This window comes from Symphalangus syndactylus, chromosome 4 (genome assembly GCF_028878055.3).
Source record: "Symphalangus syndactylus isolate Jambi chromosome 4, NHGRI_mSymSyn1-v2.1_pri, whole genome shotgun sequence".
Classification (NCBI taxonomy): domain Eukaryota; kingdom Metazoa; phylum Chordata; class Mammalia; order Primates; family Hylobatidae; genus Symphalangus; species Symphalangus syndactylus.
Window position 1 is genome coordinate 96,571,158 of NC_072426.2, and position 18,939 is coordinate 96,590,096.

The 18,939-nt window shown below is 42.1% G+C and overlaps 1 protein-coding gene across 46 annotated transcripts in view; it reads left to right on the forward strand.

Annotated features, from left to right (window-relative positions):
* KCNMA1 (potassium calcium-activated channel subfamily M alpha 1) overlaps positions 1–18,939 on the forward strand; it is a 779,318-nt gene that overhangs the window by 567,874 nt on the left and 192,505 nt on the right. The gene's annotated exons all lie outside the window — the stretch shown is intronic.

The window sequence follows — 18,939 nt, forward strand, 5'->3', positions numbered from 1 at the left end:
TAAAACAAAAATATGATTTATATACATTCCATATGGCAACAGAGCGCCTAAAGAAAAGAATTATCATTTTGCTCTTTTATATCAAGTGGCTGGTGGACCTCTCACTGTGTGGATAAATGCAGACCATGTGTTTGTGCTGAAGCCCAAACCCCAACAACATAATTCATTTATTTATTTCTGCACAATCAAGGAGGCCAGCAGGACTGACATGCCGCGGTTGTTTGAATGGAGAGCGAAACAATGTACCAAGTCCTCGGCAGCAGTGCCCTTTGCACCGAGAGACAGGCGGTCTGGATGTGTTCATGTCCTTGTCAGAGCTGGCTGGGCAGCCACTCCAAAGTCCCCAAGGTGGCCATACCTGCTGCACCAGTGCAGGCAAGAAGAGGAAAAAACCCAACTCTGTCCTCCCAGGGTGGGCCGGGTTAGGATTGTGTTTCCAGGGCCTTGCATTGAGCACCCAGCCCCTAGCAAGGGGGCTTCTGGAGCCTGGGATAACAATCACTCCAGTCCTCATCCTTAGACTGTTCTTAGATTAGGCAGTCAAGGTGACAAAACCGTGTGTAAAACGGGTCTAGCTTGAGCCTTTCTGTTATGGCATGGCAGGCAGTTAGCTTTGGATCTGGGCTTACATCCTGCCTCTTATTATGTAAGGAGCAGAATTAATAGCTGGCAAGGTGGGAAATTACATCTTTAGAAAGTTCATGAGTCAGCATGAGGTCCATAAAGGAGGCTGGAAGCTCTGCAATCAAAGGTGTGAGACCTCCTGCCTTTTGCTGTCATGTGGCTGCCTAATCGACTGCCAACTTCCTTGATGGTTTTGAGGAAATGGCCTAGGTTGCAACAAGAGGGATGGGTGGGAAGCATGAGGATACAGATGCGTTGGTGCTCACCACGGGCACCTATGAGTGATATTATTTAGAGCAGGAGTTTTTCTAGGTCCTTATCCATCGTACCTGCCAAATCGGCATTATGTAGCCAACTGATAGTTAACATTCCTCTACATAAAGGAACAAATTGCTTTGGAGCTCCTTCAATCACTTTAGCAACACTGATAGCAAGGGATACCTTGATTTAAAAAATCCTCCTATGCTCATTATGCAGCCAAAGGTCTCAGCTCAGTAGAACTCTGAGCTCAGATCCAGCTTACAAAGAAAGATGTTGCATTCCTTTAAGTGTCTTCTTTAATCCAGGCTGCTCTCATCCTCCATGGGTGGAACTGAATGGAGGTGGCAGGGAGGTCTGTGTAGCTGTGTTTAGAGATGAGACCCTGAAGCCAGATGTAGCCACGTGTCTCCCAGGGATCTTATGTTCAACGTGAGAAGCCCAGACTCAGGATAAAGGACTGTCACCAGGAGAACTTCTCTGGCTCTTTCAATCAAGCTCTGGTGGTTTTCTTCCAGGGCATGGCCCGTGGGACCAAGCATGTGGTGTGTGGAGCTGTGCTCTGCTTCCTCGTGTTGATGTAACATGGGCTTTGGCAGGGCCCCACCACAGATGGGGCCCCTTGACATGCGTATGTTTTGATTTTGTGGTGCCTGCATGGTAACTAGAGCTGTCTGTCAAGGAAATTAATAAAATGGATGTGATGCTGATTCTTCAGTGCTATTAGCAGCAGGGAAAACCTCTGCCCAACCTTCCTCCAGACCCTGATGGGCCTCACCTCTAAAGCCAAGGATGTCCACTCCAGCTCAGCTAATCCCATTGCCAAGTTCCTATTTAAGAAGAGCTTGTGGGAAAGGCTGAGCCTGGCCCTGGTGTAACTGAAAACACATTTTCCTCCGGGGGTTATGTTACCACATTATTTCTATATAGGGCCAATTCCCGCCTGTTTGGAAGTAGCTCTCTGAATATGACCTTTTGACACTGAGATGGTCTTTGTGTTGGAATTGGCTAAGGTACGTGACCTGGAAATCACAAGTCTTCCCCTCATATATTTTTCTCAGTTAAAATAGAGATTCCCTATTCACATGCTCCCCATTCTACATTGCTATCTTTGTGTACTTACCTCCAAATCCCAGATCTTTGTCTCCTTTAGGTCGTGGTGAACACCATAATGGCACCCTCCTTGGCATGTTTTATGTATTATCTCCCATTCCAGGGATCACAAAGCCCTCACTTACTTTTGTTGGGGTGGGGGGCAGGTGGAAAAGTAAACCTACAAATGGATTATTGTTTACAGAAATTGCTTCCTTCTCCAATGACCTCCATATCCTATGACGGAGAATTCATCAATATTTCCATGGGGACACGCAGGCCTATTAGGATGGAAAGAGAAGGGGTGAGGCTTTGGCAGCACTTGATCCTTTGGGATCACTTAGCATTTCTGGAAGCCAAAGGTAAAGTGTTAGCTTACCCTCTCCCTTGCCCTAGGCCGGTCGTGTCTGTTTTTTGGTGCAGCAGAACCCCTGCTAAAATAAGAGAAACAAGACTGTAACTGCAAAGATGTAGCACAGGCAGAAGCACAGTGACTATCCACTGGGCTTTTAAATGTTATTTTAATTTTTTGTAGAGACCAGTCTCCCTATGTTGTCTAGGTTGGTCTCAAACTCCTGAGTTCAAGCAATCCTCCTGCCTCAGCCTCCCAAAGTGCTGGGATTATATAGGTGTGAGCCACTTCCACTGGGCTTTTTATCATGCATGAGACCAAAATGCCAAGACTGAAAGTGGGGGTGATATGTTTAATAAAAGAAAGAGGGATTACTGGCCAGGTGTGTTGGCCCACGCCTGTAATATAAGCATTTTGGGAGGCCAAGGCAGGTGGATCACCTGAGGTCAGGAGTTCGAGACCAGCCTGGCCAACATGGTGAAATCCCTTTTCTACTAAAAATACAAAAATTAGCTGGGTGTGGTGGCTCATGCCTGTAGTCCCAGCTACTCAGGAAGCCGAAGCTGGGGAATTGCTTTAACCCTGGAGGCAGAGGTTGCAGTGAGCCAAGATCATGCCATTGCACTCCACCCTGGGCAACAGAGAAAGAAGCCTCCATCTCAAAAAAAAAAAAAAAAAAAAAAAAAAAAAAAAAAAAAAAAAAGAGGGACTACTGGCATACAAAAGAGGCCCAGCCTGGAGGTACCAAGAAATATGGAGCAATGCTTCTTTATCTCTCCATCAGTGCCACTCTCAAAGATACCAACCCTAGGACCCCAAGTCTTTGTCCCTAAAAACCTCACTCATGTGTGGATATATCTCTGAATTGATCTAAACTTTCTAGGAATCTTTTTATATTTTATATACCCCCATATCTTTGGGGGTAATGAATTTCTTAACTTTGCTAACTACTGTTAAATATTTGTTTTTCTGGCTATTTGTCCTTAATTTACTCCATTTAAACTTCAAGGCATGCCCTCTACAGCTTCTGTAGTGCTAGGATTAAACAAATCTATGCTAATTTTATATCTAATACCTTTAGGAAAGAGACTCAAGCTGGCAATCCAGGGATCCTCCAGCTCAGCAGCTGCTGTTAAGGACAGGTTAAGCATTTTGTGCAATAGGATCTTGTTTGAACCCTTGAGTTCCTTTAAGGAGTTCGCACGAACATCCTGGTGCCTGTGACTTATCTGCATTGACATCATCAGCCAGCCCTGGAACATGCTGTTCATTTGCCACTGTCTGATCTCCTACTCCTGGCCTGTCAGGTTCCAGTGAGAATCTCCCTGCTGTCTTCTGTAAAGACCCAGGCAATGAACTTACTTAGCCTAGCTGCTATTGCCTCAGCCCTGAATAAGTGGCCACACTTACTCGCTACTTGGCTTCTTCACTTGGATGTAATTTAAGATCCATTGATTTGTTTTTGTTTTTGTTTTTGTTTTTGAGTCTTACTATGCATACTTAGCTTCTCTTCAGCGTATGACGTTTCAAGTTGGGACTCGGCCTGCCATCTTTATGAATTGTGCTATTATTCTTACTAGGATTAGCTGTCTTTGCACATGACAAATTGTGTGTGTGTGTGTGTGTGTGTGTTTAGAAGGTGATTAACTCTTAAAATTGTTTTTCAATGTACATTGGGACTTCCAATTTAGCACATTTAAATAGTTCTCAGAATTGCCAACTATTTGAAGTCTGTTTATCATTATATACACACACACACACACATGCACACACACACACACACACACACGCAACCTGGAACACAGTATGCTCTCCATGATTATTTCTTTGTTGAATAAATCAGTTTTGAGAATGAAGAAAATATGTATTTCTTGTGTTGTTTTTTTTTTCCCTATGCCACAAGATTTGGAATTTGCAGGTGAAATGTTACTTAATATTGATAACAACACCTGCTTCTCTGTCACATTTTCTGTTTCTGAATAAGAATGTGCTAGAGAAATCAGAAGCATGCTATTCAGATTGTATCTTGGCTGAAGTGGATGTGGCTGGACACACAAAGTTTTTGTCCTAGCACTAACCACAGCCAAGGGAATCATTTAAATATTTTTAGTCTGGGTTACGTTTATGCGTATATGTGTGCTTGTACATATGTATGTATAGAATTAGTCTGGTTTAGGAGCTAAAAATGTAAATCAAGGACTTTTTTTTATTTTTTTTATTTTTTTTTTTGCTTGGAATACTGTCTCAAACTTTTATTTTTTTTTTATTTTTTTTATTTTATTTTATTTTTTTATTTTATTTTATTTTTTTTTATTATACTTTAGGGTTTTAGGGTACATGTGCACAATGTGCAGGTTTGTTACATATGTATCCATGTGCCATGTTGATTTCCTGCACCCATTAATTCGTCATTTAGCATTAGGTGTATCTCCTAATGCTGTCCCTCCCCCCTCCCCCCACCCCACAACAGCCCCCGGAGCGTGATGTTCCCCTTCCTGTGTCCATGAGTTCTCATTGTTCAATTCTCACCTATGAGTGAGAACATGCGGTGTTTGGTTTTTTGTCCTTGCGATAGTTTACTGAGAATGATGTTTTCCAGTTTCATCCATGTCCCTACAAAGGACACGAACTCATCATTTTTTATGGCTGCATAATATTCCATGGTGTATATGTACCACATTTTCTTAATCCAGTCTATCGTTGTTGGACATTTGGGTTGGTTCCAACTCTTTGCTATTGTGAATAGTGCCGCAATAAACATACGTGTGCATGTGTCTTTATAGCAGTATGATTTATAGACCTTTGGGTATATACCCAGTAATGGGATGGCTGGGTCAAATGGTATTTCTAGTTCGAGATCCCTGAGGAATCGCCACACTGACTTCCACAATGGTTGAACTAGTTTACAGTCCCACCAACAGTGTAAAAGTGTTCCTATTTCTCCACATCCTCTCCAGCACCTGTTGTTTCCTGATTTTTTAATGATGGCCATTCTAACTGGTGTGAGATGGTATCTCACTGTGGTTTTGATTTGCATTTCTCTGATGGCCAGTGATGAGGAGCATTTCTTCATGTGTTTTTTGGCTGCATAAATGTCTTCTTTTGAGAAGTGTCTGTTCATGTCCTCTGCCCACTTTTTGATGGGGTTGTTTGTTTTTTTCTTGTAAATTTGTTTGAGTTCATTGTAGATTCTGGATATTAGCCCTTTGTCAGATGAGTAGGTTGCAAAAATTTTCTCCCATTGTGTAGGTTGCCTGTTCACTCTGATGATAGTTTCTTTTGCTGTGCAGAAGCTCTTTAGTTTAATGAGATCCCATTTGTCGATTTTGGCTTTTGTTGCCATTGCTTTTGGTGTTTTAGACATGAAGTCCTTGCCCACGCCTATGTCCTGAATGGTATTGCCTAGGTTTTCTTGTAGGATTTTAATGGTTTTAGGTCTAATATATAAGTCTTTAATCCATCTTGAATTAATTTTTGTATAAGGTGTAAGGAAGGGATCCAGTTGCAGCTTTCTACATATGGCTAGCCAGTTTTCCCAGCACCATTTATTAAATAGGGAATCCTTTCCCCATTTCTTGTTTTTGTCAGGTTTGTCAAAGATCAGATAGTTGTAGCTATGCGGCATCATTTCTGAGGGCTCTGTTCTGTTCCATTGATCTATGTCTCTGTTGTGGTACCAGTACCATGCTGTTTTGGTTACTGTAGCCTTGTAGTATAGTTTAAAGTCAGGTAGCGTGATGCCTCCAGCTTTGTTCTTTTGGCTTAGGATTGACTTGGCGATGCGGGCTCTTTTTTGGTTCCATATGAACTTTAAAGTAGTTTTTTCCAATTCTGTGAAGAAAGTCATTGGTAGCTTGATGGGGATGGCATTGAATCTATAAATTACCTTGGGCAGTATGGCCATTTTCACGATATTGATTCTTCCAACCCATGAGCATGGAATGTTCTTCCATTTGTTTGTATCCTCTTTTATTTCATTGAGCAGTGGTTTGTAGTTCTCCTTGAAGAGGTCCTTCACATCCCTGGTAAGTTGGATTCCTAGGTATTTTATTCTCTTTGAAGCAATTGTGAATGGGAGTTCACTCATGATTTGGCTCTCTGTTTGTCTGTTATTGGTGTACAAGAATGCTTGTGATTTTTGTACATTGATTTTGTATCCTGAGACTTTGCTGAAGTTGCTAATCAGCTTAAGGAGATTTTGGGCTGAGACAATGGGGTTTTCTAGATATACAATCATGTCATCTGCAAACAGGGACAATTTGACTTCCTCTTTTCCTAATTGAATACCCTTTATTTCCTTCTCCTGCCTGATTGCTCTGGCCAGAACTTCCAGCACTATGTTGAATAGTAGCGGTGAGAGAGGGCATCCCTGTCTTGTGCCAGTTTTCAGAGGGAATGCTTCCAGTTTTTGCCCATTCAGTATGATATTGGCTGTGGGTTTGTTGTAGATAGCTCTTATTATTTTGAGATACGTCCCATCAATACCTAATTTATTGAGAGTTTTTAGCATGAAGGGTTGTTGAATTTTGTCAAAGGCCTTTTCTGCATCTATTGAGATAATCATGTGGTTTTTGTCTTTGGTTCTGTTTATATGCTGGATTACATTTATTGATTTGCGTATGTTGAACCAGCCTTGCATCCCAGGGATGAAGCCCACTTGATCATGGTGGATAAGCTTTTTGATGTGCTGCTGGATTCGGTTTGCCAGTATTTTATTGAGGATTTTTGCATCAATGTTCATCAAGGATATTGGTCTGAAATTCTCTTTTTTGGTTATGTCTCTGCCAGGTTTTGGTATCAGGACGATGCTGGCTTCGTAAAATGTGTTAGGGAGGATTCCCTCTTTTTCTATCGATTGGAATAGTTTCAGAAGGAATGGTACCAGTTCCTCCTTGTACCTCTGGTAGAATTCAGCTGTGAATCCATCAGGTCCTGGACTCTTTTTGGTTGGTAAGCTATTGATTATTGCCACAATTTCATAACCTGTTATTGGTCTATTCAGAGATTCAACTTCTTCCTGGTTTAGTCTTGGGAGGGTGTATTTGTCGAGGAATTTATCCATTTCTTCCAGATTTTCTAGTTTATTTGCATAGAGGTGTTTGTAGTATTCTCTGATGGTAGATTGTATTTCTGTGGGATCGGTGGTGATATCCCCTTTTTCGTTTTTTATTGCATCTATTTGATTCTTCTCTCTTTTCTTCTTTATTAGTCTTGCTAGCGGTCCATCAATTTTGTTGATCTTTTCAAAAAACCAGCTCCTAGATTCATTAATTTTTTGAAGGGTTTTTTGTGTCTCTATTTCCTTCAGTTCTGCTCTGATTTTAGTTATTTCTAGCCTTCTGCTGGCTTTTGAATGTGTTTGCTCTTGCTTGTCTAGTTCTTTTAATTGTGATGTTAGGGTGTCAATTTTGGATCTTTCCTGCTTTCTCTTGTGGGCATTTAGTGCTATAAATTTCCCTCTACACACTGCTTTGAACGTGTCCCAGAGATTCTGGTATGTTGTGTCTTTGTTCTCGTTGGTTTCAAAGAACATCTTTATTTCTGCCTTCATTTCATTATGTACCCAATAGTCATTCAGGAGCAGGTTGTTCAGTTTCCATGTAGTTGAGCGGTTTTGACTGAGTTTCTTAATCCTGAGTTCTAGTTTGATTGCACTGTGGTCTGAGAGACAGTTTGTTATAATCTCTGTTCTTTTACATTTGCTGAGAAGAGCTTTACTTCCAACTATGTGGTCAATTTTGGAATAGGTGTGGTGTGGTGCTGAAAAAAATGTATATTCTGTTGATTTGGGGTGGAGAGTTCTGTAGATGTCTATTAGGTCCACTTTATGTAGAGCTGAGTTCAATTCCTGGATATCCTTGTTAACTTTCTGTCTCGTTGATCTGTCTAATGCTGACAGTGGGGTGTTAAAATCTCCCATTATTATTGTGTGGGAGTTTAAGTCCCTTTGTAGGTCACTGAGGACTTGCTTTATGAATCTGGGTGCTCCTGTGTTGGGTGCATATATATTTAGGATAGTTAGCTCTTCTTGTTGAATTGATCCCTTTACCATTATGTAATGGCCTTCTTTGTCTCTTTTGATCTTTGTTGGTTTAAAGTCTATTTTATCAGAGACTAGGATTGCAACCCCTGCCTTTTTTTGTTTTCCAGTTGCTTGATAGATCTTCCTCCATCCCTTTATTTTGAGTCTATGTGTGTCTCTGCACGTGAGATGGGTTTCCTGAATACAGCACACTGATGGGTCCTGACTCCTTATCCAGTTTGCCAGTCTGTGTCTTTTGATTGGAGCATTTAGCCCATTTACATTTAACGTGAATATTGTTATGTGTGAATCTGATCCTGTCATTATGATGTTAGTTGGTTATTTTGCTCGTTAGTTGCTATAGTTTCTTCCTAGCCTCGATGGTCTTTACAATTTGGCATGTTTTTGCAGGGGCTGGTACCGGTTGTTCCTTTCCATGTTTAGTGCTTCCTTCAGGAGCTCTTTTAGGGCAGGCCTGGTGGTGACAAAATCACTCAGCGTTTGCTTGTCTGTAAAGTATTTTATTTCTCCTTCACTTATGAAGCTTAGTTTGGCGGGATAGGAAATTCTGGGTTGAAAATTCTTTTCTTTAAGAATGTTGAATATCGGCCCCCACTCTCTTCTGGCTTGTAGAGTTTCTGCTGAGAGATCAGCTGTTAGTCTGATGGGCTTCCCTTTGTGGGTAACCCGACCTTTCTCTCTGGCTGCCCTTAACATTTTTTCCTTCATTTCCACTTTGGTGAATCTGACAATTATGTGTCTTGGAGTTGCCCTTCTCGAGGAGTATCTTTGTGGCGTTCTCTGTATTTCCTGAATCTGAATGCTGGCCTGCCTTGCTAGATTGGGGAAGTTCTCCTGGATAATATCTTGCAGAGTGTTTTCCAACTTGGTTCCATTCTCCCCATCATTTTCAGGTACACCAATCAGATGTAGGTTTGGTCTTTTCACATAGTCCCAAATTTCTTGGAGGCTTTGTTCATTTCTTTTTATTCTTTTTTCTCTAAACTTCCCTTCTCTCTTCATTTCATTCATTTCATCTTCTATCAGCGATACCCTTTCTTCCAGTTGATCGCATCTGCTACTGAGGCTTCTGCATTCTTCGCGTAGTTCTCGAAACTTGGCTTTCAGCTCCATCATCTCCTTGAAGCCCTTCTCTCCATTGGTTATTCTAGTTATCCATTCTTCTAATTTTTTTTCAAAGTTTTTAACTTCTTTGCTATTGTTTTGAATTTCCTCTCGTAGCTCAGAGTAGTTTGATCGTCTGAAGCCTTCTTCTCTCAACTCATCAAAGTCATCCTCCATCCAGCTTTGTTCCGTTGCTGGTGAGGAACTGCGTTCCTTTGGAGGAGGAGAGGTGCTCTGTTTTTTAGAGTTTCCAGTTTTTTTGGTCTGTTTTTTCCCCATCTTTGTGGTTTTGTCTACTTTTTGTCTTCGATGATGGTGATGTACAGATGGGTTTTTGGTGTGGATGTCCTTTCTGTTTGTTAATTTTCCTTCTACCAGACAAGACCCTCAGCTGCAGGTCTGTTGGAGTTTACTAGAGGTCCACTCCAGACCCTGTTTGGCTGGGTGTCAGCACCGGTGGCTGCAGAACAGCGGATTTTCGTGAGACTACAAATTCAGCTGTCTGATAGTTCCTCTGAAAGTTTTGTCTCAGAGGAGTACCCGGTTGAATGAGGTGTCAGTCTGTCCCACTGGGGGGGTGCCTCCCAGTTAGGCTGCTCAGGGGTGAAGGACCCACTTTAGGAGGCAGTCTGTCCGTTCTCAGATCTCCAGCTGCGTGCTGGGAGAACCACTACTCTCTTCAAAGCTGTCAGTCAGACAGGGACATTTAAGGCTGTGGAGGTTCTCGCTGAGTTTTTGGTTGTCTGTGCCCTGCCCCCAGAGATGGAGCCTACAGAGGCAGGCGGGCCTCCTTGAGCTGTGGTGGGCTCCACCCAGTTCGAGCTTCCTGGCTGCTTTGTTTACCTAAGCAAGCCTGGGCGATGGCGGGCGCCCTTCCCCCAGCCTCGTTGCCGCCTTGCAGCGTGATCTCAGACTGCTGTGCTAGCAATCAGCAAGACTCTGTGGGCATAGGACCCTCCGAGCCAGGTGCGGGACACAATCTCCTAGTGTGCCGTTTTCCAGGCCCGTTGGAAAAGCGCAGTATTAGGACGGGACTGACCCGATATTCCAGGTGCCGTCTGTTTTCCCTTTCTTTGACTAGGAAAGGGAACTCCCTGACCCCTTGCGCTTCCCGAGTGAGGCAATGCCTCGCCCTGCTTCGGCTCGCGCACAGTGCGCTTCACCGACTGTCCTGAACCCACTGTTAGGCACTCCCTAGTGAGATGAAACCGGTACCTCAAGCAGAAATGCAGAAATCACCCGTCTTCTGTGTCGCTGGGGCTGGGAGCTGGAGACCGGAGCTGTTCCTATTCGGCCATCTTGGCTCCACCCCAATTATCAATCAAGGACTTTTAATAATAGCTAAAAAAATACTGATTCCCATGTGCTAAATCCCGTATTAAGTGCTTTAGCTGCAATATCACATTTAATTCTCACAATGACCGTACCCAAACTTGTCACTATTATTATCCTCCTTTTACAGTGGCAGGCACTATGGGTTAAGAGAGTTTCAACAACCTGCATGAGGACATGTGATTTGGAATTGACAAACTCAGGTGTTCAAACCCAAGCAAACTGGTTCCAGGTTTGCCCTTGAGTATACTGAAAGGAAATGTGAGAAGCGATAAGAGAAAACTTTATCTAGTGCCATCATCTTAGCACAAATCTTAGCTTTCTATAGTTCATTCTATGTGAACTATTGATGCAATAGAGATGCCCTGGGCACCTACCATGTTCCAGACAGTGCACTAATCCCATCAGCATCCTTAGGGCTAGGAAGCTCTGGTAAGCTTCAGAAAGCTTCTGTTCTGACTTGGATGTGTGGGCACAGGTTTGCATAGCTCCATTCTGTGCATCTTCTTTACCTTTCTCTCTGCCCAGCTCTGCAAAGGCAGAGGCCACTGCATCATAACAGTTACCCTAGGCTGGGCTGAGTCAGGGTAAGGAATGAACTAGGCTCCCAAGAAGGGATTGACGTTACACACTGCTGTATTGAGGAGGTGAAACTAATTGGAGTCTAAACCAAGTGGAGCTGAAGGGCTGGGGATGACTTAGGTAGGTGCTTCTGGGACAAAGTAAGTATATTAGAGTTCTCTACAGAAACAGAGCAACGGTGTCTCTGTGTGTGCACACACATGTGTGAGAGAAAGAGAGAGAGAGAGAAAGAGAGATGTTGATTATAAAGAATTGGCCCACATGGTTATGGTGGCTGGGAAATCCCAAGCTCTATAAACTGGAGACTCAGGAAAGAAGATGGTATAGTCTCCGAGTCTGAAAATCTGAGAACCAGCAAAGTCAATGGTATAAGTCTAGATCTGAAGGCAGGAGGAGACTGACGTCCCAGCTTAAGACTGACCATCGGGCAGAGGGAGGAAATTCTCCCTTACTCCTCCTTTTTATTCTGTTCAGGCCTTCAGTGGGTTAGATGAAGCCCACCCACATGGGTTGGGTTGAGGGTTGGTGTGGGAGCCCTCTGCTTTACTCACTCCACAAATTCAAATGTTAATTCATGCAGAAACACCCTCCACCCTCAAAGACACACCCAGAATAATGTTTAGCCAAATATCTGGGTACACTGCGACCCAGTCAAGTTAACATTAATCATCACAGCAAGCAATTCTTATTGTCTGGTGGGTGTTAGCTCTGCTAACCAGGTTGAAGGAGGCATACCAGGAGCAGAACTCAACCTTGCGTGGCAGGGTTGGAGTTGACAAGACCTCTGAAATGGGGCCAGGGCTGCAACTGGTAAGGCTGGGATTGAGGTGGCTCTCTACTTAGGAAAGAACAACTAGTGGTACCAGAGTAGAGAGTTTGTCTGGCAAAGTAAACCCACATGGTGGAAATTAGATAGGGAGATGCAAGATGTTGCTTACTCTATTACCCATGGACAAAATCACCCTAACCACAGATGGCATTAGGACAGCAGACTTCTGCACATATTCCTCACCAGTGGAGAGCAGCTCCCAATACAATTATACTCACTTCCTTGATAATCTCAATAATTCTCATTGCTTTTAGACACATAGATGACTTCCATATTTATATTTCCATAAAGAACCTCTCCCCTGAACCTGGCGTCACCGATTCAACTGCTGCTCAACATCTATATTTGAATACCCCATCTCCTCTCAGACTTACCATATCCACAATAGAATTCCTTTTCTTTGTCCACAAACCTGTTCTTTGCTCATTTTACTATTGGCAATGCCATCCTTCCCATGGCTGAAACTAAAAACTCTGGAGTCACCCTTGACTCATTTTTAAAAATTTATTTATTTGCCCTCAAACACCACATTCAATACAGCAGGAAATCCACTTGGTTCAAGTTTCAAAATATTCCCAGAGTCGGAGCACTTCTCATCACCTGCGCTCCTACTACTATCTCCAAACCACCATCATGTCTCTCCTAGAATATTACACCAGCCTCCTAACTGGTCTGTCTGCTCTGCCCTTACCACCCCACCTCCAATCTATCCTCAACAAAGCATCCAGAACAACCTTCTCAAGCATGAATCAGATCCTGTCACTCTTCTACATAAGTCTCTCCATGGGGTCCCATCTCATCTGAATTAAGTCCTTACAATGGCTTGCAGGTCCTAAGCAGTCAGGTCCCTGGAACCTCATTGGCCTAAGTCCTAAGTGTTCTCCTGCTTCTTATGTTAACCACACTCCCTTAGGCTGGTCTAGGGATTTTTACTTCTTGTTCCCTCTGGCTGGATATTCCTTCCCTGAGCAGCTGCTTGGCTCCCCTCTGTCCAACTCTTCTTGTCTTTGCTTAATATTAATTTCTCAGTTGAGTCTTTCCTCTAAGGCATTAGAACTGCATTTTTAAAAGGGATTAAAAATGAATTTTTAATTGAAATATAATAAAAGTGTGCATGTAATAAATGTACAACCTGTTAAATACTTATACCCTCAGTGCTCATGTAACCAGGACCTAGATTAACAAACAGTACATTACAAATATCCCAGAACCCCCTGTTTTTTTTTAAATAACTCAGGTGATACTACATGATCAGGTCTGTTTCTGGATTCTCTTGGGAGAATTGACATCTCCACAATACTGAGTTCTCCAATCTATGAATATGGTATATCTCTTATAAAGGGATACTTTATGATTCAACAACTTCCCTGGCAAATACAGGAAAATCAGGAAGAAAGTAAGCTCATACAAGTTCTCTGGGGCTTGTGAGGGTCTCTAGAGAGAGTAGATACCCCACTTCATATTCTCTAGGAAGTATATAGCTGTTCTTCTCAGCTTCATGGGGGGATAAAGTTTCCATGTGGAAAAAACAGAATTGCATTTTAGGAATCTGCACCCCCTCCACCTCCACACACCATACATCCACAATCTTATTTACTCTCTTGGCTTTGTTTTTTCCTGTGGCACTGTTTGGTGTTTATTGCCTCTTTTCCCTGGGACAAGGTGAGCACTATGAAGATGGGGCTACTTGCTGAATCCTCAGTGCCTAGAACAGCGCCTGACTCATAATAGGCACTCAATACATGTTTGTGGAGTAAATGAATGCATCAGTTGGCCTCAGCCTAGCCTGGCCAGCCTGTATTACAGACAGCTGGGTGGGACCAGGACCAGCAGGGACTTGTAATTTGGTGTGATTTTGGTGCGGAAAACTTCTTTCTTTGCTACTGTATGTGATTCCCTTGCCAAATTAAAGAGCTTTGATTCAATGTAGAAACATGAAATGCAAAGCTCTTTAATCCTTGGCGAGGATTGTGCAGAGGCTGGTTAGATTTGGTTATAAAGCTCTTCGACTGCCAGAAAATCCAGTCAGTGTGTTGTTTAAGTTCACAAATCAAAATAAACACCCATGAATTGAAATGAATTTGCTAAACCCCAGTATCCTATTTGGGTCAACGTCATTGTGTACCCGCTTTTCACCCTACTTAGATCCCATTAGATCAGAGGCTTCCATGCAGGATGCTGCCTCCCACAATGCCACTCAGTCTGACCAAGCCCACTAATGCCCACCTGAAAGTAGAGTAACTTCTGTGAAAACTATTTCCAGTAGAGAGAAGTAATCCATGAGCTATTAACAGGGATCATTTCCCCTATGGCCCTGGTAATTTCTAGAACATTGAATTAAAGAGTTCTCAGACCTTTACAAATTCTCAAGGCAAACATTATTAGCAAAAAGAAGCCCATGCAGCATGTTAGAAGATTGCCAGAAAATGTCAATGGATCTTCTGAATAAAATAAAAGAAGTTGAAACTCCTTTCCTCATCTTCTTCCCTTCTCCCTCCTTCCCCCTAACATGGTTAGAAAGTCATTTCATGTGTCATATGTTTGGTGAATCAAAGGCAAACGTACATGATTGATGGTGACAGGGAACACATTTAACTCATTATTCTATACTTTGCAGCAAAATGATTTGTGTAAACTGTCTGCCTAGCATTAAAGGTAAAGCAAACTTAGAAACCCCAAAATGTTATATTTTCATTTAATATTTTCCTTTTGGTTTTATAGCCGTAATCACATATGGATTCTTTTATATGGGTCTTGGCATGGACTGAACAAAGAGAAAGGCAGCACAGAAAGATTACATAACATACACGCAGAGCCCGGTGCCCAGCAAGGATGGAGCCCGAGAAGCGGCAATGGTCAGGACTTAATGCGAAAATCCAGTAGAAGCTGACACTCACCCTGGCCCTTCTCGGCTGGCAGGATATTGTCACTGATGTGAAATAAGGGCCATCTTATTGAACAAGCCTCTGGCCAAGCATCAGTCTGAGCTCTTTCGGAGATAATTGGCCTTTAATTAATTGCATGCATTCTTGAGTCCACCTGGGCACCCACAGACTGGGTCTACTCTGCCTCCCCACTCTTCCAACTTTTTGACTTTGGTTTTTTGAGTGCCATCCACTGTTAGTGATTGTTACGTGAAAATCGCAAAGTCTTGTGTAAGCCATAAGGAATAAAATCTCAGATTTCCTTAAGTCTATTGGTTGTTGTTGCCCTAAGGTGATACTAAGTGTTTGTAGTAATGTCCAGAACGATGATGAGGAATTTGGAACTTTGAGGCAACTATTCTACACATCTAGGGGGTGAAAAACAAGGAACCACCATCGATTTGATGCCGTGGGTGTTCTGTTAAGAACTTTGGAATTATAGTAGTACTTTACATTTGCACAGCACTTTTCAGTTTACATGATATACCTTTTTTTTTTTTTTATTGAGACGGAGATTTCGCTCTCTCACCCAGGCTGGAGTGCAGTGGTGCAGTCTCAGCTCACTGCAACCTCTGCCTACCTCTCCCCCTGCAACCCGGTCCCCGCAGCCCCCAGGTTCAAGTGATTCTGCTGCCTCAGCCTCCCAAGTAGCTGGGACTGTAGGCACGAGCCACCACACCCGGCTAATATTTGTATTTTTAGTAGAGATGGGGTTTCACCATGTTGTCCAGGCTGGTCTCAAACTCCTGACCTCAAGTGATATGCCCATCTCAGCCTCCCAAAGTGCTGGGATTACAGCATGAGCCACCGTGCCTGGCCGAGATATACATTTTCACTTAAATTCTTTATTTGACCCGATACACAAGGATTTTGTTGAATATCATATGGAAAACATGCCAAATGCAAAGAACCTAATGTCTCTGACCTTTCTTCAGTTGTAGAATGGTAAGCCACAGGACCCGTCACCATAGCTCTTTGGGAGGAGGAAATCGGAAGATGACTTCTGGTTGCATGGCTGGTTGGGGAATAGTAGAGCTAGGGCCAGGGCGCTACATCATTGACTTCTCAGCTCAGCGCTTTCCCCACTGTTACACATTGCTTCTCCAAGAGAAATGTCTTGAGTGTAAACACTGCTTTGTTTTATATTCAAATCAATAGTTTCTAAGAATAGAAACCACTTTGCAACATTTGTAAAATGAGCTTATCCTAGGTTTCCCCTCAACCACGTAAAACTATAAAAATTAAACTCTTTTCCAAGGTAGGAGATACATATCTCTGCTCCATTCCCCTTGGTGGTAGCTTAGTCTGGAAAAGACCCAGGCAAGTGCTGTCTTGTCTAGACCATAATGCCTTGTAGTGGGAGGATGTATTGCTCAAGCCAAGGGACGCAACTGAGTACAGAAGGGAGATGATGACTGGTTTGTTGAGGGACATGTAAGAAAGCTATAAAGTTTAGTCTCAACCATTTGAAAGAAGGAAGCAGTAGGTTAGAGTGCAGTATGATGGACTTCCCATGTATGAAATGTGTCTGTAAAGAGGGAGTGAGATCCGGACGGGTTAGGTAGTTCTAATAAAAGGAAGAAAGAAAAATATCTTGGAGAAAAAAATATAGTTAATCCTAATGTTTACAGACACCTTCTGATCATAACAAAAATATTCAAGTAACTCAAGCAATTCAAGTGGAGGTGTTGGGGCTTGGGATTGATAAGTCCTCAAGGTTATTAGCAGAGTAATCCATTTGCATTATAGGAAAATGCTGAAGGTACATGATTCCAGTAAGATTTGGAAATGATTATAGTTTTCCAGACGTCTCTTTCATTTTATTTTTTAAATCAACATACAGTAAAGTTGATTTTGTGTATGTGTAGTCATGCAACCACCACCACAATCAGGATACAGGATAGTTTCCATGCCCCCAAATTCCCTCATGCTGTCATATTGTAGAGTCACACCCTCCTGTCACTCCTAGGCCCTGGCAACCACTGATCTATTCTCTGTCATTACAGTTTTGTCTTTTCAAGTCTGTCATGTAAAGGCATCATGGAGCATATAACCCTTTGAGATTGGCTTTTTTCATTTAGCATAGTTCCCTTGACATCCATCCAGGTTGTTGCATGTATCAGTATTCCATCCTTTCTGTTGCTGAATAGTATGGCATCTTATATGCAGGTACCAGTTTGTTTATCCATTCATCCATTGGACACCATTTAGTTTCCTCCAGTCGGGGTGATCATGAATACAGTTGATATAAACATTTACATGGAAGTTTGTGTGGATATAAGTTTTAATTTTTCTAGGGTATCTCGAATTAGGATTGCTGGATTATAGGGTAAGTTTATATTTAACTTTTAAAGAAACTGCCAAAGTGTTTTCCAGAAGGACTGTACCATTTATCATTCCCATCAGCAAGCAATGCAGGAGTTCATGTAGCTCTGCATCCTTACCATCACTTGACATTGTCAATACTTTTTATTTTAAACAGTCTAGTAGGTGGGCAGTGGTATCTCATTGTGGTTTTCACATGTATTTCCCTACTGATGTTGAACGCCTTCCCAGTGGTTATTTGTCATCTGTATATGCTTTTTGGTGAAGTGCTGGGTCCATTTTAATGGAGTTGTTTCTTTGTATTTGTTTTTTACTGTTTAAGAATTCCTTATATATTTTGGAACTTGTTGGATATACAATTTGTAAATATTTGCCCCTAATCTGTAGCTTGTGTTTTCATTTTCTTAACTTAAACTTTCTTTCCTGGAAAGAAGTTTTTAAGTTGAAATATTTGGAGTTTTTCTTAAAAGGTTAAACATTGAGTTACCATATGACTCAGAAATACCACTCCTAGATATCTACCCAAGATAAATGAAACTCTGTGTGTTAGTTTCCTATGGCTACTGCAATAAATTACTACAAACCTAGTTGCTGTAAATATCACAAGTTTTTTTCCTTCCTTTTCTGGAGGCCAAAACTTGAAAACTGAGTTTCAGTGGAGTTAGAGTCAACATGGTGGCGGAGCTGGTTCCTCTTGGGGGCTCTAGAGGAGAATCTGTTTCCTTGCATTTTCTAGCTTCTGGAGGCTGACCACATTCCTTGGCTCTTGTCCCTATCATCGCATCACTCCAACATTGTGCTTCCATTGTCACATCTCCTATTTCTTCTTCTTTAGCCATACCTCCTTTAAAAAGACAATAGAGATTACATTTAGAGCCCACTTAGATAACCTTCCTATCACAAGATTGTTAATCACTTCTGCAAAAATCTACATTCATCCCACATGCAAAATACATTCACCTCATTCCCCCATCCCCAAAAGTCTCAACCCTGCAAAACAATTCAAGTCCAAAAGCAGAGCTGAAGATCATCAACTCACATGTCCCAATGTCATCATCTAATCAGTTATGGGTGAGACTTTGGGTGTGATCAATCCTGGAACAAAATTCGTCTCCATTTTTGGATCTGTGAAACTAGAAAACAAGTACTCTGCACCCCAAATGCAATGGCAGGACAGCCATACGATAACGGTTATAGACAGTGCCATTCCAAAAGGGAGAGTATGGAATGATGAAAGGAGGTACCGGAACCAAACAACTTCAGATTCCAATATGGCAAACTCCATTGAGCTTCAAGGTCTAGGAACAATCTTCTTTTGCTTAAAATGGGCATTACAAAGTTTGAGTCCTCCAAATGTATTCTTTTTCAAAATTGCTTTGGCTATTCTAGTGTCCTTGTCTTTCCATATATACTTTAAAATCAGCTTGCCTATATCTAAAAAAATTCCTCCTGGTGTTTTGATTGGAATTGTATT